At 49.0% G+C, this 24,519-nt stretch overlaps 1 protein-coding gene across 1 annotated transcript in view; it reads left to right on the top strand.

The window, feature by feature from the left end:
- Nucleotides 1-24,519, top strand: part of LOC137342881 (protein lin-28 homolog A-like) — a 42,916-nt gene that overhangs the window by 6,160 nt on the left and 12,237 nt on the right. The gene's annotated exons all lie outside the window — the stretch shown is intronic.

Raw genomic sequence — 24,519 nt, 5'->3', positions numbered from 1 at the left:
CCGGCACGGACACGATGGGCTGAATGGCCTCCTTCTGTGCCGTAACCTTCTATGATTCTGAGTGTAGAAGATTAAGGGGCGATCTAATCAAGCTGTTTAAAGGAGTTGATAGGGTAGATAGAGAGAAACTATTTCCTCTGGTGGGGGGAGTCCAGAACAAGGGGGCATAACCTTAAAATTAGAGCCGGGCCGTTCAGGGGTGATGTCAGGAAGCACTTCTTCACACAAAGGGGAGTGGAAATCTGGAACTCTCTCCCCAAAAAAGCTGTTGAGGCCGGGGGTCAATTGAAAATTTCAAAACTGAGATTGATAGATTTTTGTTAGGCCGGGGTATTAAGGGATACAGAATCAAGGCAGTTAAATTACATAGAATTATATAAAATGTACAACACAGAAACAGGCCATTCGGCCCAACTGGTCTGTGCCGGTGTTTATGCTCCACAAGAGTCTCCTCCCACCCCTCTTCATCTCACCCTATCAGCATATCCTTCTATTCCTTTCTCCCTCATGTGTTTATCGAGCTTCCCCTTAAATGTATCTACACTATTCGCCTCAACTACTCCTCGTGGGAGCGAGTTCCACATTCTCACCACTCTCTGGGTAAAGAAGTTTCTCCTGAATTCCCTATTGGATTTATTAGTGACTGTCTTATATTTATGACAAAAGCAAAATACTGTGGATGTTGGAAATCTGAAATAAAAACAGAAAATGCTGGAGAAGCTCAGCAAGTGAGGCAGCATCTGTGGGGAAAGAAACAGGGTTAATGTTTCAGGTCGATGACCTTTCGTCAGAATTATATTTATGGCCCCTAGTTCTGGTCTCCCCCGCAAGTGGAAACATCTTCTCTACGTCCACCCTACCAAACCCTTTCATTATCTTAAAGACCTCTATCAGGTCACCCCTCAGCCTTCTCTTTTTTCTAGAGAAAAGAGCCCCAGCCTGTTCAGCCTCTCCTGATAATTATAACCTCTCAGTTCTGGTGTCATTCTAACTGGAGTTAAGATACAGATCAGCCATAATCTAATTGAATGGCGGAACAAGCTTGAGGGGCTGAATGGCCTCCTCTTGTTCCTATCCTTCCACTGACGGCTAATTTTAGAATAACTCCAACATGTTTTTAATTCGGGGAGACAGGAACTGCTGTGAGTAGAAATTTCAGTCCAGCTTTGAGAGTCCTTATTGAGAACTGGATCAGGGATGAGGCACTCAAATAACCAGCCGATGAGCAGAGTGTTTTAACTCAATTAGGATGGGAGGGGAGAGGGTTGGGCGTGTTGGATTCTGCCAGGATTGTCTTGCGTGAGATAAGCAGCTGATGATGAGCTTTTTGTCTTTATTTTAATTTGAGATATCATCAGTAAGGGCTGGGTCAATGTATCGGCAGTGACAGAGAATGAGGCTGGAGTTAAGTCAGTGTTCCAGAAAGAGAGAATTTCTAGTGCCTTTCATGACCTCAGGATCTCCCATAGCTAATGAAGTACTTTTGAAGTGTAGTCACTGTTGTAATATACACACAGCAAGATCCCACAAACAGCAATGTGATAATGATCAGATACTCTGTTTTAGTGATGTTGATCAGGACACCGGGGAGAACTCCCCTGCTCTTTGCAATAGTGCCATGGGATCTCTTACGTCCACCTGAGAGAGCAGGCAGGGTTTAACGTCTCATCCGAAAGATGGCACCCCCGACAGAGCAGCACTCCATCAGTACTGACCCTCCGACAGTTCAGCGCTCCCTCAGTACTGACCCTCCGACAGTTCAGCGCTCCCTCAGTACTGACCCTCCGACAGTTCAGCACTCCCTCACTACTGCACTGGGAGTGTCAGCCTGGATTTTGTGCTCAAGTCGCTGGAGTGGGACTTGAACCCACGACCTTCTGACTCAGAGGTGAGAGTGCTACCCACTGAGCCACGGCTGATACCAAGGAGCAATTGGCACTATCCAAACAGTCACTGAATTTGGATAGATTTTCTCTCCTCCTCTCCTGAAGGTACGATCCCTGAGGTAACTCCTGTGAAGGATCTCCTGGTGCCTTGCTGAAGTGACCAATTCTCCAGTACTTTTATATTGCCGCCAGCTCCAAGGGGTTTTTGAAAAAAAAATTAATTCTTGGGATGTGGGCGTCGCTGGCGAGGCCGGCGTTTATTGCCCATCCCTAATTGCCCTTGAGAAGGTGGTGGTGAGCCGCCTTCTTGATCCGCTGCAGTCCGTGTGGTGACGGTTCTCCCACAGTGCTGTTAGGAAGGGAGTTCCAGGATTTTGACCCAGCGACGATGAAGGAACGGCGATATATTTCCAAGTCGGGATGGTGTGTGACTTGGAGGGGAACGTGCAGGTGGTGTTGTTCCCATGTACCTGCTGCCGTTGTCTTTCTAGGTGGTGGAGGTCGTGGGTCTGGGAGGTGCTGTCGAAGAAGCCTTGGCAAGTTGCTGCAGTGCATCCTGTGGATGGTACACACTGCAGCCACAGTGCGCCGGTGGTGAAGGGAGTGAATGTTTAGGGTGGTGGATGGGATGCCAATCAAGCGGGCTGCTTTGTCCTGATGGTGTTGAGCTTCTTGAGTGTTGTTGGAGCTGCACTCATCCAGGCAAGTGGAGAGTATTCCATCAACATCCTGACTTGTGCCTCGTAGATGGTGGAAGGTCTTTGGGGAGTCAGGAGGTGCAGAGTCCCCAGCCTCTGACCTGCTCTAGTACCTGTGGCATTTATGTGACTGGTCCAGTTGAGTTTCGTGCAGCTGTTGCCGACCACAATCTTCGCTTCACCGGATTTTTTTCCAGGAAGACCCTTTACGTAGCTTGGTCCTCCCGACTGCCTGGTGGTCCTGCTGGACCCAATAAACATGTTCTGCTTTCCGCGCAATCCCTGCAGCGACATCACAGTGACATTAGTGCGTAAGACGGGCGTGACGATACACCATTGCGCCTGTTTACTGGCCAGATTGACCAGAGCATCGTGACACAGCCGGGTCCACATCGTAGCTGAAATCGGCTGCACTATTCAAACGTAAATGCAGGAGACTGCTCAGTCCCCTAGGATCTGGCTTTCAATATAAGAGTAGCTTTTATGTGAGAGTCTAGGTAGCAGGGGGAGCACAGGAAGATCGCACCCAGTCCCTACTTGGGATCCGGGCTTGCTCAGCGGGGAGCACTGGATGTGAGGCAACAGGGCTGAACACAGCAGCCCCTTTTCCAAATCTCCTAGCCCACAAAATTCAAAACAGAGCCAACCAGCAAATAAATTCAAGTGTAAGTAGGACTGAGCAGCCTAGGGTTGGGAGGCAGATTGTCTGGGGGTGGTGGGCTGCCCGCTGTCCCGTCTGGGGGTGGTGGGCTGCCCGCTGTCCCGTCTGGGGGTGGTGGGCTGCCCGCTGTCCCGTCTGGGGGTGGTGGGCTGCCCGCTGTCCCGTCTGGGGGTGGTGGGCTGCCCGCTGTCCCGTCTGGGGGTGGTGGGCTGCCCGCTGTCCAGTCTGGGGGTGGTGGGCTGCCCGCTGTCCCGTCTGGGGGTGGTGGGCTGCCCGCTGTCCCGTCTGGGGGTGGTGGGCTGCCCGCTGTCCCGTCTGGGGGTGGTGGGCTGCCCGCTGTCCCGTCTGGGGGTGGTGGGCTGCCCGCTGTCCCGTCTGGGGGTGGTGGGCTGCCCGCTGTCCCGTCTGGGGGTGGTGGGCTGCCCGCTGTCCCGTCTGGGGGTGGTGGGCTGCCCGCTGTCCCGTCTGGGGGTGGTGGGCTGCCCGCTGTCCCGTCTGGGGGTGGTGGGCTGCCCGCTGTCCCGTCTGGGGGTGGTGGGCTGCCCGCTGTCCCGTCTGGGGGTGGTGGGCTGCCCGCTGTCCCGTCTGGGGGTGGTGGGCTGCCCGCTGTCCCGTCTGGGGGTGGTGGGCTGCCCGCTGTCCCGTCTGGGGGTGGTGGGCTGCCCGCTGTCCCGTCTGGGGGTGGTGGGCTGCCCGCTGTCCCGTCTGGGGGTGGTGGGCTGCCCGCTGTCCCGTCTGGGGGTGGTGGGCTGCCCGCTGTCCCGTCTGGGGGTGGTGGGCTGCCCGCTGTCCCGTCTGGGGGTGGTGGGCTGCCCGCTGTCCCGTCTGGGGGTGGTGGGCTGCCCGCTGTCCCGTCTGGGGGTGGTGGGCTGCCCGCTGTCCCGTCTGGGGGTGGTGGGCTGCCCGCTGTCCCGTCTGGGGGTGGTGGGCTGCCCGCTGTCCCGTCTGGGGGTGGTGGGCTGCCCACTGTCCTGGAGCTACAGTTAGGACACGTGTGCCCCACTGCTCTGTGATATGACATGTGGCTCTCCCGTTCAATTTGATGTACTTCAACATGAACAGGGACAGGAGGAGGCCATCCAGCCCCTCGAGCCTGTTCCACCATTCAATTAGATTATGGCTGATCTGTATCTTAACTCCATCTTCCTGCCTTTGTTCCGTATCCCTTAATAACCTTGGCCTGACAAAAATCTATCAATCTCAGTTTTGAAATTTTCAATTGACCCCCAGGCTCAACAGCTTTTTGGGGGAGAGAGTTCCAGATTTCCACTCCCCTTTGTGTGAAGAAGTGCTTCCTGACATCACCCCTGAACGGCCTGGCTCTAATTTTAAGGTTTTTCCCCTTGTTCTGGACTCCCCCCACCAGAGGAAATAGTTTCTCTCTATCCACCCTATCAAATCCTTTAATCATCTTAAACACCTCAATTAGATCACCCCTTAATCTTCTATACTCGAGGGAATAGAAGGTATTTTAACGGTAATGGAGGCTGTTTCTGCTGCTTTCCTGCACAAGTCGTCATCTTGTTAACTTCATGGTCCTGTTCACTGCTAAACGCACCATTTGGTGTCAGTTTTGTTGTGATTGTTTCTCCCAGGAAGGCCCCAAATGGTTTCTTTATTGCACCAAATGCTCTGGCCTGTAACATCAAACAGCAACACCACAATGCCAGTTCCCATTTGTTTTCTTTTGAAGATGTTTGTTAAAGTTGGAGCCGCTCTCTGTGTTTTCTCTTGTCAGCGTTCACCCCTCCCCTGCCCTTTGCTCCTCTGCTGATTTGAACGCTGATTCTTCCTGTGAAACAGCTTCCAAAGAAAGAGAGAACGTGCTTCCCTGTAGCCCCCCTTCCACGACCTCAATACCTTCCAAAGCGTTTCACAGCCAATTAAGTAATTTTGAAGTGTAGTCACTGTTGTAATGTAGGAAACGCGGCAGCCAATTTGTGCACAGCAAGATCCCACAAATAGCAATGTGGTAATGACCAGATCATCTATTTTAGAGATGTTGGTTGAGGGATAAATATTGGCCAGGACACTGGAGAACTCCGCTGCTCTTCTTCGGATAGTGCCATGGGATCTTTTACGTCCACCTGAGAGGGCAGATGGGGCCTCGGTTTAACATCTTACCTGAAAAACGACACCTCCAACAGTGCAGCACTCCCTCAGTACTGCACTGGGAGTGTCAGCCTGGATTATGGGGCTCAAATCTCCGGAATGGGGTTGGAACCCACAATCTTCTGACTTGGATGAGAGTGCTACCCACTGAGGCATAGCTGATACTAGCCTCAGATGCTTTCTTGTTCTTGTCTGAGTTGGGTAGGCTTGCTGGCACTGATGGTCTTTTCCTGGCCTTTTGTATGTGTCTGTTCTCCGTGTGTCGACCTCGATAGTGAGCTTCGGTGTTGATGTTTTGACTGCGAGACATGGCAGCTAAGCTTGACCCTGCCCTCGCCTGGACATTGGTCTGTGCACGTCCAGCAGGGGGGGGGAGGGAGGGAGGGAGGAGTCACTGGACAGAGAATCCGCAGAGGCATGTCTGACCGATATTCACCTACTTAACCCAAGCGTGTTGCGGACAGGTACCAGTGCCCAGGAACATTTTACATTTATGTTCAGTGTCTTCTAAATGCTACCCTAGTATTTTTTTTACATTTACCAGCCTGATGCCAAGCCCAGCCAGGCCCATTCACAGTGCAGCCTGATGTAGGCCCGACCCTGTGTTTCCCTCCCCTCCGACAGGAGCTCTTGGAATCCCGGCAAATATCGGGTCCCGGACGCCATAGTGAATACGGAGTTGCCCTCCTTTTATGTTAGTGTCCGTGGGGACACTGCACACCTGCATTCTGTCCCCAGCACTGAGACCCCAGGAGCCCATGGGGTTCCCAATTAAACCCCTCGGCAGAGCACAGCTTCTGCCTGCCCAGTAGTTGCCCCCTGGCCAGTTACCATTTTCCATGGTCAACCTGGGGAGTATCAAACAAGCAGAAACATCACAGGAGGCTTCAAGCAGCCCCAGGCTCCTAGAAAGCTAGTTAAATGTAAATTTTACAAGGGACATAGAATAGAAAGATCCAGCACAGAAGGAGGCCTTTCGGCCCATCGTGCCTGTGCTAGCACTTTGAAAGAGCTATCCAATTAGTCTCACTCCCCTGCTCTTTCCCGATAGCCCTGCAAATTTTTCCTTTTCAAGTATTTATTTAATTCCTATTTGAAAGCTATTATTGAATCTGCCTCCAATGCCCTTTCAGGAAGCGCATTCCAGATCATAACAACTCGCTGTGTTTTTAAAAAAAAAAATTCTCCTCATCTCGCCTCTGGCTCTTTAGCCAATCACCTTAAATCTGTGTCCTCTGGTTACCGACCCTTCTGCCGCTGGAAACGGTTTCTCCTCATTTACTCTTCCAACCCTTTATGATTTTGAACACCTCGTTGTTAGGGAGAAGCATTTGGTTTGGGTGCAGGGTTCGGTCGTGTTTGGCTCCACCCGACACGAATCACATTGCCTGCCCCTCCGTGCAAAAAAAAAATTACATTTGATACAATAAATTAGCACAGCCTCAAAGCATCGTGTGGTGGGGCACCCAATACAGCAGCAAACTTCCCAGCGCACATTTTTGGTAGCTTTGAAAGCGCGCAGTAAGGAGCCAGTCTTTGCCTTAGTGGTGTAGCCATTTTCCCGCCTCTCAGTCAGGGGTTTAGGGTTTGAACCTCTGCTCCAGATGGTCCCGGCGAGTGGAGACTGGAGCTCCACACCCCGAGTTCTGGGTTGAGACGTCCAGCGGGATTCTCGTGTCCGGTGGATGTGGGAGGCCCCTCCCTCATCGTATGGGTTGTGTGAGCCCATCAAACCCTCTCACCGTTTAGGACTGACCCCCCCCCCCCCCGCACCCATTGGCCGGTATAAAGATGGTTACGGCCACGGAAGGAGCGTTCACATCACGGCCTGTTAATCAGCCTGCGAGTCCTTCCGCTATTCTCTAAGGGAAGAAGGCGAAGATTCGAAAACAACAACCATGCAGGTTATTGAAAGAGGGACAATGTCCCTTTAATTATTAATTGCCCCCATTCCTGGCTTCTCTTTCCTGTCCCAGGCGGAGTGTGTTGTGAGCATCATTTGCAGAGATCAGTACTGCAGGCCTCACCGTCTGATAATGAATCCTTCTCGAGGGTCTCGATTAATGCCCCTCCCCCTCCCTCCCAATGCAAACTGAGCAGGAGCTGGGGGAGGGGATCAAATGCCAAACTGAATTTGCAATCCTTTTCTTCCCTTATCTTCCTGCTACGTGATCCTATCCTTCTCTGCTTATCCTTTTGTTCACACTCCATTTTGTTTGCTTTCTCTTCTCTCTCTCATTCTTCCTTCCATTTATTTCTCTTCCCTCTTCCCTCCCATTCAGACTCTAATCGTCAGCCCGCTGCCCTCTTCATTTTTCTCTGCCTGTGCCAAAATTATAGCTGGAGGCTACTTGGCCCAATGGCCTGTACTTTTGCTCGCTGGCCATCAGATCTCTGCTCCAATCGCACTTTGCTGCTTTTTATTGACCCTGAATTTCCTCTGACTTTCTGCCGCTGCGCTGCCATAGCTATGTTGGGGGTTTACGTTGCAGTTCCGACTGAGTTACGGTAGCGCAGCTGCAGAAGGTCCAAAAGGAGCTGGTGTGTTTCACTTTGTCACGTTGCGTTTACGTTGCCCAGAGGTGGTCGGGAATAGGAGCAGTTTGTATGTCTTGTCTCTCAGACTTTCACCTTGTCCACTTCACTTCATGTCCGCTCCATCACCAAGACCGCCTACTTCCACCTCCGTAGCATCGCCCGTCTCAGCTCATCTGCCGCTGAAACCCTCATCCGTGCCTTTGTTACCTCTAGACTTGACTGTTCCAATGCTCTCCTGGCCGGCCTCCCAACTTCCACCCTCCATAAACTTGAGCTCATCCAAAACTCTGCTGCCTGTATCCTAACTTGCACCAAGTCCCGTTCTCCCATCACCCCACTGTGCTCGTTGACCTACATTGGCTCCCGGTCCGGGAACGCCTCGATTTTTAAAATTCGCCTCCTTGTTTTCAAATCCCTCCATGGCCTCGCCCCCTCCCTATCTCTGTAACCTCCTCCAGCCCTACAACCCTCCGAGATCTCTGCACTCCTCCAATTCTGGCCTCTTGCGCATCCCCGATTTTAATTGTTCCACCATTGGCGGCCGTGCCTTCAGCTGCCTGGGCCCTAAGCTCTGGAATTCCCTCCCTAAACCTCTCCGCCTCTCTCTCCTCCTTTAAAATGCTCCTGAAAACCTACCTCTTTGACCAAGCTTTTGGTCACCTGTCCTAATATCTCCTTATGTGGCTCGATGTCTGATTTACGTTCCTGTGAAGCGCCTTGGGACGTTTTACCACGTTAAAGGCGCTATATAAATGCAAGTTGTTGTTCTTGTTTTAAAGTAGCCTCTGGTCAAAGTGATAAAATCCATCAACAGCTGTGGGATTGACATTTGGGTAATTGGTAGATTTAGCAAGCTGCTGAGAATCAAATCCTGACCTGACTGGGGATAGAATAGATAAAAGCTGCCTCCCTCCCAGCACTCCCTGCTGACAGCCCATTCAGGACTGTTCCTGTTGTAAACTCATTCAGATATTTTGCTCCTTGGTGCAATTAGCATATGTAAATGCTTAGTGATAACAATCAGTCTGCAGGACAGGCTGATATTACCTGCCCAGCATGTGTCTCTCACTCGGGCCTCACCAGGAGCCCCAGTACAAGTGATGCATCTTAACAATAGCCTGTGGTTTGTGTGTGTGTGTGTCTCTCTGGCCCTGCGAAATTTTGGGGCCAAAATGACGGGGGCTGGGAGGGGTGCCGAGACGGTCAAGGTGGCACAGAACACCAGTGTAACAATGACCAACAGGATCGAACGGGTTTCTGCCTGTGTATAAGAATTTCTATAACACTTGTCATGATCTCAGGACATCCCAAAGCACTCTACAGGCAATGAAATACTTTTCAAGTGTTGTAATGTAGGAAAAGGGACAGCCAATTTGCACACAGCAAGATCCCACAAACAGCAAAGTGATAATGACCAGATAATCTTTTTTAGTGATTGAAGGAAAAATATTGGCTAGGACACCGGGGAGAACTCCCCTGCTCTTCTTCAAAATAGTGGCCGTGGGATCTTTTACATCCGCCTGAGGGGGCAGATGGGGCCTCGGTTTAACATCTCATCTGAAAGGCGGCACCTCCCTCGGCACCGCGCTCCCTCGGCGCCGCACTCCCAGTGTCAGCCTAGATTTTGTGCTCAAGTCACTGGAGTGGGGCCTGAACCCACGATCCTCTGACTTAAAGGTGAGAGTGCTTTGGAAATGTTTTAAAAGCTGCCTGGTCCAGTGGACTCCCGGAGGGGATATCACTTTAAGCGGAGATTAGAGTAAATATCTGGGCAGCGGCTCCACTGGCATCAGAGCTGACCCACTTGAGCCCCCAAGCAGCTCACGAGAGCCTGAAGCTGAGTTGCAGCGTGAGGAGGAACAGGAGCGGGAAACTTTGTGATTTCTGCGACCTTTCCTCTGAAGGAATGTTGCACTGGCCCACATCTAATTCCCGTCTTTAACCTCTGACCCTGTCATACTACAAGGAAAGAGCCGTATCTTTGTGCATTCTTGGAAGAGTTCCAGTGTGTGTGTGTCTGTGTCAGTGTCTGTGTCTGTGTCAGTGTCAGTGTCAGTGTCTGTGTTTGTGTCTGTGTCTGTGTCTGTCTGTGTGTGTCTGTGTCTGTGTCTGTGTCTGTGTCTGTGTGTGTGTCTGTGTGTGTGTCTGTGTGTGTGTCTGTGTGTGTGTCTGTGTGTGTGTCTGTCTGTGTGTGTCTGTCTGTGTGTGTCTGTCTGTGTGTGTCTGTCTGTGTGTGTCTGTCTGTGTGTGTCTGTCTGTGTGTGTCTGTCTGTGTGTGTCTGTCTGTGTGTGTCTGTCTGTGTGTGTCTGTCTGTGTGTGTCTGTCTGTGTGTGTCTGTCTGTGTGTGTCTGTCTGTGTGTGTCTGTCTGTGTGTGTCTGTCTGTGTGTGTCTGTCTGTGTGTGTCTGTGTGTGTGTGTCTGTGTGTGTGTGTGTCTGTGTGTGTGTGTGTCTGTGTGTGTGTGTCTGTCTGTGTGTGTCTGTCTGTGTGTGTCTGTCTGTGTGTGTCTGTCTGTGTGTGTCTGTCTGTGTGTGTCTGTCTGTGTGTCTGTCTGTGTGTGTCTGTCTGTGTGTGTCTGTCTGTGTGTGTCTGTGTGTCTGTGTGTGTGTGTGTCTGTGTGTGTGTGTGTCTGTGTGTGTGTGTGTCTGTGTGTGTGTGTGTCTGTGTGTGTGTGTGTCTGTGTGTGTGTGTGTCTGTGTGTGTGTGTGTCTGTGTGTGTGTGTGTCTGTGTGTGTGTGTGTCTGTGTGTGTGTGTGTCTGTGTGTGTGTGTGTCTGTGTGTGTGTGTGTCTGTGTGTGTGTGTCTGTCTGTCTGTGTGTGTGTGTGTGTGTCTGTGTGTGTGTGTGTGTGTCTGTGTGTGTGTGTGTGTGTCTGTGTGTGTGTGTGTCAGTGTGTGTGTGTGTCAGTGTGTGTGTGTGTCAGTGTGTGTGTGTACTTTAAACAAATTAATGTCTCCATTAAAATAGCAGACAAAATAACTTCCTCTGAACACATAAGCATTTGTACAGCAATATCACACAATATAATTTCTAGGTTCATGTAATATAATAAACTACAAACCACATAATGCAACTATAAGGGCAGTAACTTTCCAACTTGACATTCAGTTAAGTTCTACAACAGGCGGGCGATCGCCCTGCCAGGTTACGGTGCAGTTGGTGATGTGTATGAACCATTCTATAAGAGAACGCGCTCTCCACTCTCAGTGTGAGGTTGATGGGGGTTCTGTCTAGTTGCCTTTCAGTCTCTCTCTGCCAGAAATCTAGTCACAAATTCACACAGAACATTTCCAAAATGAATCCGATCAGAATCACCTATGTTCAGCATTTCTGTCTGCAGTACACATCATGGCAGGTTTCCATGGAGACAGATACTGGGTGGTGGATGGATAATAAAGCAGGTGGTGGTCTGGGCACTTGATTCAGACGACTGTGACTGAGGCAGGAATGATGCTTCATCTAATGGAGGCACAAGAACTCAAGTTTGGTCCCAACTAGGAATTGCCAACCCTCCAGGATTGTCCTGGAGTCTCCAGGAATTAGACTAATCTCCAGGACACTGTTGCGAGCAGAAACCCAGGAGAAAAAACATTGGGGCATTAAAAATATTGTGTTTTATATATTTTTTTCTTTAACCACTTTTGTTTGTTGATTATAAAAATATCAGACATGGGAAAAATGTTGTTTGACTGGATGATTCTTGACTGTCAGTCAGGTAACGAAGAGTCTGTTCGCTTTCTGATTGGCCATGGGAAAGCAGGGCACTGCAAGGATCGGTGTGTTGAGCCACTCTAAGGCCGATATACCCTCCTGAGGTGCGGTGCCCAGAACTGAATGCAGTTTCTCTAAATGGGGTCCAATCAGAGCTTTATACAAACTGTAATATAACTTCCACCCCTCTGTATTCCAGCGCCCTTGAGATAAAGGCCAACGTTCCATTAGTCTCTTTAATTATTTTTTTTGTACCTGTTCACTAGCCTTTAGAGATTTCTGTACTTGGACCCCTAAATCTCTCTGCCCCGCCACAGTTTCGAGCTTCCCACCATTTTGAAAATACTCTGATCTATCTTTTTTACCCTCTCTGAGACTAATGTATCCTTCCTGAGGTGTGATGCCCAGAACTGAACGCAGTACCATAAAGGTACGGGGGTAGGGAGGGGACGGGCGCATGTACCTGTGAGACCCCAAACTCCAGCGTAACTGAGGGGAGGGGAGGGGAGGGGTGGAAACCGGGGGAACGGGACGGTGAAGCACTTCATTCGGCATCAAGCAGTGAAGAGTAAAGAAATCAGGTGAACTATTCCATGTGGAACTTTGTCAGAAGTCTGCGTTCTGTTTAACGGCACGCGTTGAGATGGGATTGATTTTATTTCCTCCTCCTCCCGCCCGACAGTCTTTGAACCACAGGTTAGTGGGCAATCCAGGAACAAGATACAATGGGTGGTGGAGGAACTTCCATCAGAGATCAATTATCTCAGTCTTCCGTTCCCAGGCTGCCTTTGATGAAATCGCCGATTGGCCACTTCTAATCTGACCTGATGGTGCAGGCACTTCAGGAATGTGCAGCCACTGACCAGCAGGCACTGACCACTACTTTATTCTTATCATGTGGGCCCAAACACAGAGCAGGTTCATGGTGGCCTCTGCTGGACCACCCATCACCATGGTCACTGGATACCTCTATTTATCCAAAGAGGACATCCTTAGCCTGGGAATTGCTTTCGGAGAGTTTGAATGGGATGAGAAGGGAGTGGGGGAGGTGCGATGCTGGTCGTCTCCCAGTGATGGAGGTCCTCATTGATAAGTAGTTAGGCTGATCACTTTCAAGCTGCATTGCCTCATTCATTCACTGACATTGTTTATAACTGAAACGGGTTAAAATCTCCTCCCAAAACTTAAAAGCTTTGTAACCAGCGGGAGGATTTTCAAACAATTGTTTTCTGTGGTGTCTGGGTTTGGTAATGGCTGGAATTGTGAGAGAAATTGTTACTTTAAACCTATTAATTGGGATGGGATTTTTTTTGTGTGACTGTGTATTTTCTCCCCTCCCCCCGTTTGTCGGGGTCTCTCTGCGAAACCGCTCACTCCTGTCTCTCTCGAAGGGGCTGCTAGCAGAGGAGGAGGGGCTGGAGTGAATCTCCCTTCGAGTCCCAGTCAGTGAGAGAAGTGAAAATCACCACTCGGGCACAGGAAAAAAATGACACCAACAGGAAGCAGTTTTACTACTGCGAATATAGAAAGAAAACCTTGTAATCTTGGAATGGTTCACGGAGGCAGGTTGGGGGTGAAATTGGTGTTGGACAACAGCAAATCGGCTGCCTGGTTTACACCCTGCCTGAATATCTTTTCCATTTGATTTTGAAGGGTTTTAACAGAGTAAATAAGGAGAAACTGTTTCCAGTGGCAGGAGGGTCGGTAACAAGAGGACACAGAATTAAGGTGATTGGCAAAAGAGCCAGAGGAGAGATGAGGAGAAATTTTTTTACGCAGCGAGTTGTTATGATCTGGAATGCGCTGCCTGAAAGGGCGGTGGAAGCAGATTTAATAATAACTTTCAAACGGGAATTGGATAAATAGAATCATAGAAGTTTACAACATGGAAACAGGCCCTTCGGCCCAACATGTCCATGTCGCCCAGTTTATACCACTAAGCTAGTCCCAATTGCCTGCACTTGGCCCATATCCCTCTATACCCATCTTACCCATGTAACTGTCCAAATGCTTTTTAAAAGACAAAATTGTACCCGCCTCTACTACTGCCTCTGGCAGCTCGTTCCAGACACTCACCACCCTTTGAGTGAAAAAATTGCCCCTCTGGACCCTTTTGTATCTCTCCCCTCACCTTAAATCTATGCCCCCTCGTTATAGACTCCCCTACCTTTGGGAAAAGATTTTGACTATCTACCTTATCTATGCCCCTCATTATTTTATAGACTTCTATAAGATCACCCCTTAACCTCCTACTCTCCAGGGAAAAAAGTCCCAGTCTGTCTAACCTCTCCCTATAAGTCAAACCATCAAGTCCCGGTAGCATCCTAGTAAATCTTTTCTGCACTCTTTCTAGTTTAATAATATCCTTTCTATCATAGGGTGATCAGAACTGTACACAGTATTCCAAGTGTGGCCTTACTAATGTCTTGTACAACTTCAACAAGACATCCCAACTCCTGCATTCAATGTTCTGACCAATGAAACCAAGCATGCTGAATGCCTTCTTCACCACCCTATCCACCTGTGACTCCACTTTCAAGGAGCTATGAACCTGTACTCCCAGATCTCTTTGTTCTATAACTCTCCCCAACGCCCTACCATTAACGGAGTAGGTCCTGGCCCGATTCGATCTACCAAAATGCATCACCTCACATTTATCTAAATTAAACTCCATCTGCCATTCATCGGCCCACTGGTCCAATTTAACAAGATCCCGTTGCAATCCTAGATAACCTTCTTCACTGTCCACAATGCCACCAATCTTGGTGTCATCTGCAAACTTACTAACCATGCCTCCTAAATTCTCATCCAAATCATTAATATAAATAACAAATAACAGCGGACCCAGCACCGATCCCTGAGGCACACCGCTGGTCACAGGCCTCCAGTTTGAAAAACAACCCTCTACAACCACCCTCTGTCTTCTGTCGTCAAGCCAATTTTGTATCCAATTGGCTACCTCACCTTGGATCCCGTGAGATTTAACCTAACGTAACAACCTACCATGCGATACCTTGTCAAAGGCTTTGCTAAAGTCCATGTAGACCACGTCTACTGCATAGCCCTCATCTATCTTCTTGGTTACCCCTTCAAAAAACTCAATCAAATTCGTGAGACATGATTTTCCTCTCACAAAACCATGCTGACTGTTCCTAATCAGTCCCTGCCTCTCCAAATGCCTGTAGATCCTGTCTCTCAGAATACCCTCTAACAACTTACCCACTACAGATGTCAGGCTCACCGGTCTGTAGTTCCCAGGCTTTTCCCTGCCGCCCTTCTTAAACAAAGGCACAACATTTGCTACCCTCCAATCTTCAGGCACCTCACCTGTAGCTGTCGATGATTGAAATATCTCTGCTAGGGGACCCACAATTTCCTTCCTAACCTCCCATAACGTCCTGGGATACATTTCATCAGGTCCCGGAGATTTATCTACCTTGATGCGCGTTAAGACTTCCAGCACCTCCCTCTCTGTAATATGTACACTCCTCAAGACATCACTATTTATTTCCCCAAGTTCCTTAACATCCATGCCTTTCTCAACCGTAAATACTGATGTGAAATATTCATTCAGGATCTCACCCATCTCTTGTGGTTCCGCACATAGATGACCTTGTTGATCCTTAAGAGGCCCTACTCTCTCCCTCGTTACTCTTTTGCCCTTTATGTATTTGTAGAAGCTCTTTGGATTCTCCTTTGCCTTATCTGCCAAAGCAATCTCATGTCCCCTTTTTGCCCTCCTGATTTCTCTCTTAACTCTACTCCGGCAATCTCTATACTCTTGAAGGGGAGAAAATTGCAGGGCTGTGGGGAAAGTGGGGGTTGGGGAGAGGGACTAATTGGATAGCTCTTTCAAAGGGCTGACACAGACATGATGGGCTGAATGGCCTCCTCCTGTGCTGTGAGTTTCCACGACTTCAACGTAAAACGGGCGGCCGATTCGCTAGCGCCCGTTTTGTGCTACTGTCCCAGACCAATTTTACCGCTAAGGAAATTTTGCGTGCCATTGAAACTAAAGTTAGGACATCCCAGGATTAGAATTGGACAAGTTCCACCTCCCAGCTTGTGCCATTGTTAAGTGGGAGAGGGGAGGAAGCGCGGGTGGGCGGGTTAAGATTGGAATATTGATGGGGAACTAACCAAGAGTCAGTATCACTGCACTCCTTGTCGCAAAGCTGGAGAGCAAATAAGAAACATGTATTTTCAACAGTGCCATTCCACATCCTCCTGATGCCGTGAGTTTTTATACGGCCCTGGTGCCACCACATTGTGGTGAACAGTCTCGTGTCACCGGAAGCCACACCAACGATCAACACATCAGATACAAAAACAACAACTTGCATTTATATAGCGCCTTTAATGTAGTGAAACGCCCCAAGGCGCTTCACAGGAGCGATTATCAAACAAAATTTGACACCGAGCCACACAAGGAGATATTAGGACAGGTGACCAAAAGGTCGTAAGGAGCGTCTTAAAGGAGGGGAAGTAGCAAGGCGGAGAGGTTTAGGGAGGGAATTCCAGAGCTTAGGGCTGAGGCAGCTGAAGGCACGGCCGCCAATGGTGAGCGATGGAAATTGGGGGATGGGGATGCACGAGAGGCCACAATTGGAGGAGTGCAGGGACTGACTGTAAGACCAGCTCTGAGAGCGGTGGCACGGACAGAGTATAGAAGCAGTGCCAGGGAACTTGACCCATTGACTGTTGTTACGTAGCACTGTTGGAAGGAGCTTTGTACCCCCTGTAATCCCCTCCCCCACTCATCCCCATTCAAGAAGATGGGGGGGCGGGGGGGGGGCGGGTATAAACTTAAGTGAGTAAAAATATTTAATCAAAATAATAGATCAGAGGGTAGCATGATCCTGAGACTCGTGCAACGCAGGCCGAGCAAGAGGAAAGGGTGTGAAAGAGGCAGGTGTGATACCCAGATGGTTACTGGCCTGAGTTATCGGGACAGGTGGGGGTGGAACCAGGCAGAAGCCAGTGCCCTTCAGGGAGGGGGGAAAATTGGGCTAGTGAATGAAAAATGAGGGGGCTGCGGTCGGCTTTTAACGATGAGGCCTGTGATGTGGCTGCTTTCCCATCGGCCTGTGCAGGCTCCTCGGTCAAAGTATGAAAGGCAATTTTACCCACACTCACTGGGGCTGGTTTATTTTTGTCCCTGTTTTAAGGGAGCCTCCCACGTGCCCCTCTCCCCTTTTATTCTTCATGTTAGGAGTAGGGTTACCAACCTTCCAGGATTGTCCTGGGGTCTCCAGGAATTAAAGAATAATCTCCAGGACTGTGCTGTGAACAAAATCCGGGGGGAAAATCATAGGGGCGTTTTTTAAAAAAAAAGAAAGTTTTTTTAATGTTCTTTGAACACTTTCATTTATCAGTTATAAAAAATATTGGAGATGGGGGAGAAAAAGGCTATTTGATTAGGCGGGAGGTCATGTAATGAAACCTCCAGGGATATGTCCAACCAGAGTTGGCAACTCCTAATGAGGAGGCGGTCTCTGTTGGTGCAAAACTCCAGGGTGTAGCACGGCGACCCAGAGCGTAAACCCCATCGCATCAACTCCCTGCTCGTCCTGCGGCAACGAGCTGTGAGCAGATTCGTGGAGCCCTTTCTCCTCCCCTCCCCCCCCCCCCCCCCCCAGAATTCTCTCTGGGTCACCGGTTTATGGACCGTCACCTTGTGGAGCGTAGCCAATGGAGGGAGAGCCGAGCTTCTCTCCCCTACCCCCCACAATGTGAAATCGTCAGGAGGGGAATCGATCCCCAGGAGGGGACGTGTAGAAGGAGCAGATTCTGCGGCATTGAAAAGTAGGATCTGGATTGCAAGCAGGCTGTTCGGCAAATCGACAGCCCTTTCCTCTGATGCGGTCAGCTGTGGCTCAGGGGGCAGCACTCTCGCTCCCTAATCAAAAGCTCGTGGGTTCAAGTCCCACTCCAGCGACTTGAGTACAAAATCCAGGCTTAGACTCCCTGTGCCAGTACTGAGGGAGTGCCGCACTGTCAGAGGTGCCGTCTTTTGGATGAAACTTTAAACCGAGGCCCCGTCTTCCCTCTCAGGTGGATGTAAAAGATCCCACGGCCACTATTTTGAAGAAGAGCAGGGGAGTTCTCCCTGGTATCCTGACCAATATTTATCCCTCAACCAACGTCACTGAAACGGATTATCTGGTCATTATTTCACTGCTGTTTGTGGGAGCTTGCTGTGCGCAAATTGGCTGCCGCGTTTCCCAAACTACATCAGTGACTGCTCTTAAGTACTTTATTGGTTGTAAAGCGCTTTGGGACATCCTGAGGTCATGAAAGACGCTTTAAATGGGAGTTCTTTTTTTTTCTTTTTAAAAGGAGAGTGAGAGGTACTGGGGCTTCCTGGTGGTCAGTTTGAGTCTGATTACTCTCGGGGGGGTGGTACGAGTCATTCATAAAATACGCTCATTTGAATCACTGAGCTGTGCATTAGCCAATTTAGGAAACAGCTGCTACAATACCAGCTCCTTAATGGACGCCATGCTCCCTCCCCCCCTCTATTTCCTTTATCCCATAGTTTCCGTTCAAGAATCCCGGTCCTGTGGTAACCTGCTGGGCCGGCCCTGTTGTTATAGGAACCGGCCCTGGCTCGGTGATGCCTCCCCGGCTGTTCCGTTCCTTTTTCAAAGTTGGCTGTTCACCCATTGGGGTCGATTTTAACTTCAGGGGGCTGGGAATCGGGGAGCTGATGTAGGCAGTGATCCAGCCCGTCTCCCCTCCGCCACCTGCTCAGGATCGTAAGGCCTGTGAGATTTATATTATACAGCTGGTGTATGAGGATAAACCTGTATATTATAAATCCTGTGTTTATTGGTGGTCCTGTATATTATACAGCTGTTGTACGGTGATGGTCCTGTATATTATACAGCTGTTGTACGGTGATGGTCCTGTATATTATACAGCTGTTGTACGGTGATGGTCCTGTATATCATACAGCTGTTGTACGGTGATGGTCCTGTATATCATACAGCTGTTGTACGGTGATGGTCCTGTATATCATACAGCTGTTGTACGGTGATGGTCCTGTATATCATACAGCTGTTGTACGGTGATGGTCCTGTATATCATACAGCTGTTGTACGGTGATGGTCCTGTATATCATACAGCTGTTGTACGGTGATGGTCCTGTATATTATACAGCTGTTGTACGGTGATGGTCCTGTATATTATACAGCTGTTGTACGGTGATGGTCCTGTATAGTGCTCGGTGCATGCTCACCATGCCCAGGTACCCTGGTCCCATTACAGTGCTGAGGCTCAGTTCTGATCTGATTGAATGGTGGAGCAGGCTCGAGGGGCTGGATGGCCTACTCCTGCTCCTATTTCTTATGTTCCCTTGAGCATCCATGTCCGATCCAGCTATTTTGATAGTGAGGAAATAAGACCAGTTAATTGTGAGGTGATTGTTTTGAAGGGCAATCTAATCTGTTGTATGAAAGGGGGATTTAGGATTCGGGCGAGCCAAGCCCTCACAGCAGTGGCTGAACAATTCAATCACTGGGCCTGTGCTAATGGTGTTTTCCTGTAAGCCTATTAAAGTCATTAATGAACCAGTGACCACAGTGCAATTTGAACAACATCTGCCTATTCACTTCATCACATGTTTTGTAGTGGGGGCAAAATGATATTCCAGGCTGGATCCCCCTCTCTCCCACTCTTTGACTCACTCACTGTCCCATTCTCTCTCCTTTTCTTTCTTTCTTTCTTTCTCCCTTGCTCTCTCTAGCTCTCCCTCTACCTGTCTCAAGCTCTACATCTCTCCCTCCCCCTCTCTCTCCCTCACCATCCCTCCCACTCTCCTGGGACCATTGTTTTTTCTGATCGTAGAGGAGATAGTTTGCTTTGATCTTATGGTAATAGTTAGTGGGCCCTTGTTTAGTACGGAAACACCATCACAAGTTTGCCTTCACACTAATTTAATTCTATCATTTAATTCAGATGCTCCTGAACATGCTCCCCAGCTCAATTGATTGATCCTCGATCACTGATCAATCCTCTCTTATTGGTACCACAGACTAAAGGGAAGAAATTTCACTTTAATCTGTGATGCCCTGTTTTTGCTCTTAATTCATCCCCTCAAATTGTTCCCGGTCTCCAGTGACAGACCTGTACCCACCAGTACTGTACCCCAGTGTTATCAATCAACAGACCTGTACCCACCAGTACTGTACCCCAGTGTTATCAATCAACAGACCTGTACCCACCAGTACTGTACCCCAGTGTTATCAATCAACAGACCTGTACCCACCAGTACTGTACCCCAGTGTTATCAATCAACAGACCTGTACCCACCAGTACTGTACCCCAGTGTTAACAATCAACAGACCTGTACCCACCAGTACTGTACCCCAGTGTTATCAATCAACAGACCTGTACCCACCAGTACTGTACCCCAGTGTTATCAATCAACAGACCTGTACCCACCAGTACTGTACCCCAGTGTTATATGGTGACAGACCAGTACTTGCTGAGCATTCCGGATTGAGTGTACTCGCTGAGTGTTGTGCCCGGGTAAGGTTTGTCCGTCCCTGCTCTCCTGAAGCGGACTCTTGCTGGGATACGGTTGTACAGTTACCAGCTATCCTCCGTTACCTCATTGAGATGGTCGTTATTCAGTCACTCTGCCAGTTAAGTGCAAGGACATTACATCTCACTCTGATCCCGTGCTTGACTTAATATCCACTCGTGTATATTTCCAGCCAGTGCCACTAGATCATGAGCTAGAGAGGGAACTCTGTCTGAATTTCCCCCTCCCTACGTCTGGGGCATTGTGACCAAGTATTGTACCTTTGTCACTCCTTTAAGCAAGTCATTGGAGTCAGCACCAATGGACACAATGGGCCGAATGGCCTCTTCCTGTGCTGGAAACTTCTATGGTTCCAAAAGCTGCCATTTATTTGGAGAATTTGCAATGATTTCGACAGCCCAGAATGGCAACTTTATGAAAGATTCCTTTTTAACAATCTTTATTGAAAAGTTAACAATTATATCTGTCTATTCCGATGCTCTCCTGGCCGGCCTCCCATCTTCCATCCTCTGTAAATTTGAGCTCATCCAAAACTCTGCTGCCCGTATCCTAACTCGCATCAAGTCCCGTTCACCCATCACCCCCTGCGCTCACTGACCTACATTAGCTCCAAGCCCAGGAACACTTTGATTTTAAAATTCTCATCCTCGTGTTCAAATCCCTCCATAGCCCCCATGCACTCCTGTTTGCTCACTTGTCCTGATATCTCCTTCTTTGGCTCGGTGTCAGATTTTGTCCTGTGAAGCACCTTGGGATGTTTCATTAAATTAAAAGCACTATTATAAATGCACATTGTTCTATTTTAATATGTAAACAGAAAATAAATTTGTTTTTTTTCTATCACTGACTCCTGGAACCATTTTATCTCAATCCTTCCCCTCCCCCCAAAAAATGCCAGGAATGGCCAGTCCAACCTGAATGGCTAGTTGTCAGTTCACAGCACTGACCAGATGTACTTATTTAAAGCGGTCAGCGAACTGACCAGAGGAGGCCCGCGGGCCCAGAGGGGTGTGAGGATGTGTGCTGCCTGCCTGATAGATTGGGCCTCAGGGTTTAAGATGTGGAGACCAGCAGGCCAGGCCCCTTTGTTTCCTGTTTGTTTATTCTTTCTCTTGGACTTTAGGCAGATTGAGGCTGAAGTCCGAAGCAGCTCAGAGATAGACGTGGACAAGTGTGAGCCCCCAGGAGAGGTGGCAATTTAAAAGTTTGACGTGAATAGGATTTATTGCAGCAAAATTTCCCATTACTTGGAGTTATTTTACTTGACTTTTTATTTATTGTGCCAATTAGAGAGAGAGAGAAAAAAAAATACAGAGACAGTTTTGTTTAATGAAAAGAGAAGACATGTAGGGAGCCTGTGTAGGTCTTAAGTTTACCGAGAGAGAGAGAGGATGTCTTACACCCTCTGTGTGCCCCTCATTCACAGGACCCCGTGATCATGGGATTGGATACACTGATGGCCCCTTTCTGCTTTCAAAGCACTATCAGGCTTTCATTTATTCTCAGCTCCCGCAGTATCACTGGTTCCGGAATGTTGTGGGGGGGGGGAGGTGGCTGGGTTTGGACTCTGCCCCGTTCACTCTGCCCCGTTCACTCTGCCCCGTTCACTCTGCCCCGTTCACTCTGCCCCGTTCACTCTGCCCCGTTCACTCTGCCCCGTTCACTCTGCCCCGTTCACTCTGACGCCAAGGGGGAACAGCAGCGGATTGCGACTCGTACGTCTTGCATTGGACCATTTGCACCCCCCCCCGCTCCCGCCGCAACAATGGGAAGGTTTGTTGGAGACAGCGAGTGGGCACTGCCACCCTTCATGGGTACTGGATCAAACGGTGGGCAGGATTAATGGCAGCCGCTGGCTGCAGGGTTGCTCCCCGTTGAGGTGGATGTCTGAGCTTCCATCGGTGAACACCATCCTGGGTACATCACAGCAAACTCACCAAAGTGGCGGCTACTGACTGCGTTAGTCCATTAGACTGTGTACTTCCTCACTGATCCATACTTCAGGCTTCCAGAGGGAGGATAGGGTGACAACCGAGTTACACCCTGGGCTTGATATTGATGTGGTTTGATGTTTTGCTTGCTTTTCCCTTGAGTTTAGAAAGAAAGAAACAAAGACTTGTGTTTATATAGAGCCTTTCACAACCTCAGGATGTCCCAAAGCACTTCACAGCCGATGAAGTATAGTCACTGTTGTAAGAAACACAGCAGTCAATTTGCGCACAGCAAGATCCCACAGACAGCAATGTGATAATGGCCAGATCATCTGTTTTTTTAGTGGTGTTGGTTGAGGGATAAATATTGGCCGAGGACACGGGGGAGAACTCCCCTGCTCTTCCTCGAATAGTGGCCGTGAGATCTTTTACATCCACCCGAGAGGGCAGATGGGGCCTCGGTTTAATGTCTCATCCGAAAGGCGACACTCCGACAGTGCAGCGCTCCCTCAGTGCTGGCACTGGGAGTGTCGGCCTAGGTTTTGTGCTCCAGTCTCTGGAGTTTGAGGGACGATCACTTCGAGGTGTTTAAAATGATGAAAGGATTTGGTAGGGTAGATACGGAGAAGCTATTTCCTCTGGTGGGGAAATCCAGAACAAAGGGACACAATCTTATCGTTAGAGCTAGGCTGTTCGAGAGTGAAATCAGGAAGCACTTTTTCACACAAAGGGGAGTGGAATTCTGGACACCCCCCCCCTCCCCCAAAAAGCTGTGGATGCTGGGGGTCAATTAAAGCATTCAAGACTGAGATCGATAGGTTTTTGTTGGGTAAGGGTATCGAGGGATATGGATCAAAGGCAGGTAAGTAGAGTTGAGGTACAGATCAGCCATGCTCTAATAGAACGGCGGAACAGGCTCGAGGGGCTGAATGGCCTCCTGTCCCCATGCTCTGCACCAATGTCAAACGCTGCCCGTTTCTGTCGGCCATTGTTTGCAGGTCATCGCACCTCCCCATTGCACAGGACGTCTACTGCAATCAAATAATATAATCTTCAGCGGCCCCCCACTCTATCTGATTTCACAGAATGATACAACACAGAAGGAGGCCATTCAGCCCATCATGCCTGTGCTGGCAGATTTTTGTTGATAACTAAACATGTGACCTTCCAATCTGTTCTGATGTCAAGTGCCCACTGGCTCAGTGGGTAAAAGGATTACCCGGCATGGTACAGGGTGAAGGTTAACCAGCTCCCTCCCAAGCTCTGTCCCAGCTTTGTGCTGAGTTAGCAGATCTCAAGTGAGGCAGGAGGGGAAGGAGAGGGGTTTCCTACAGTTGACCTCAACCTTCCTGGATAGTCATGAGAAAAACAGGCTAGGTTTCCTGCTCCTGATCACAATTCAATGACTCTTGGTGTGTGTGTGCGACACACGCGTCTGTTGACGCTGCATGAAGACATGACTAAGCTCGGCTGAGAAGCTCTGCCTTTTCCCCCCACTCAGTAGTGGCCAATACAGTGTGACTGGGCTATTATTTTACTAATTTAGTGCTCTAATGGTGGTTATTGTGCTGTGGTTTGCTATTTCCCCAAAGCACTATTATGTTGGATGATTATACCTGGTTGCACTGCACATCAGGAATTGGGATTGTTGGTGAAGTTTATAACTGATGTACAAAATAAGAGTCTAAATGGGGTAGAGGAGCAGAGGGATCTGGGGTTAGAGATACACAAATCTCTAAAAGTAGCGATGCAGGTTAATAAGGTCATTTTTTAAAAAAGAGAACAAAGCATTGTGTTTCATTTCTGAGGGATAAATAGAGAGGTGATGTTAAACTTGTATAGAACCTTGGTTAGACCACACTTGGATTACTGTGCAGAGTTCTGGCCTCCATATTATGAAAAGGATATAGAGACACTGGAGAAGGTGCAAAAAAGATTTACAAGGATGATACCAGAACTGAGAGGTTATAACTATCAGGAAAGACTGAACAGGCTGGGGCTTGTTTCTCTAGAAAAGAGAAGACTGAGGGGTGACCTGATAGAGGTCTTTAAGATTATGAAAGGGTTTGATAGGGTAGATGTAGAGAAGATGTTTCCACTTGTGGGGGAGACCAGAACCAGGGGCCATAAATATAAGATAGTCACTAATAAATCCAACAGGGAATTCAGGAGAAACTTCTTTACCCAGAGCGGTGAGAATGTGGAACTCGCTCCCACAAGGAATAGTTGAGGCGAATAACATAGATTCATTTAAGGGGAAGCTCGATAAACACATGAGGGAGAAGGAATATATGCTGATAGGGAGGGAGGGAGGAGGCTCATGTGGAGCATAAACACCGGCATGTTCCTGTTGGGCCGAATGGCCTGTTTCTGTGCTGTACGTTCCATGTAATTCTATGTAATCATTACGAACTGTAGTAACACGGCAAAGTGGT

The sequence above is a fragment of the Heptranchias perlo genome, chromosome 26 (assembly GCF_035084215.1).
Source record: "Heptranchias perlo isolate sHepPer1 chromosome 26, sHepPer1.hap1, whole genome shotgun sequence".
NCBI classification, from domain to species: domain Eukaryota; kingdom Metazoa; phylum Chordata; class Chondrichthyes; order Hexanchiformes; family Hexanchidae; genus Heptranchias; species Heptranchias perlo.
This window is presented reverse-complemented; position numbering and strand designations above follow the sequence as displayed.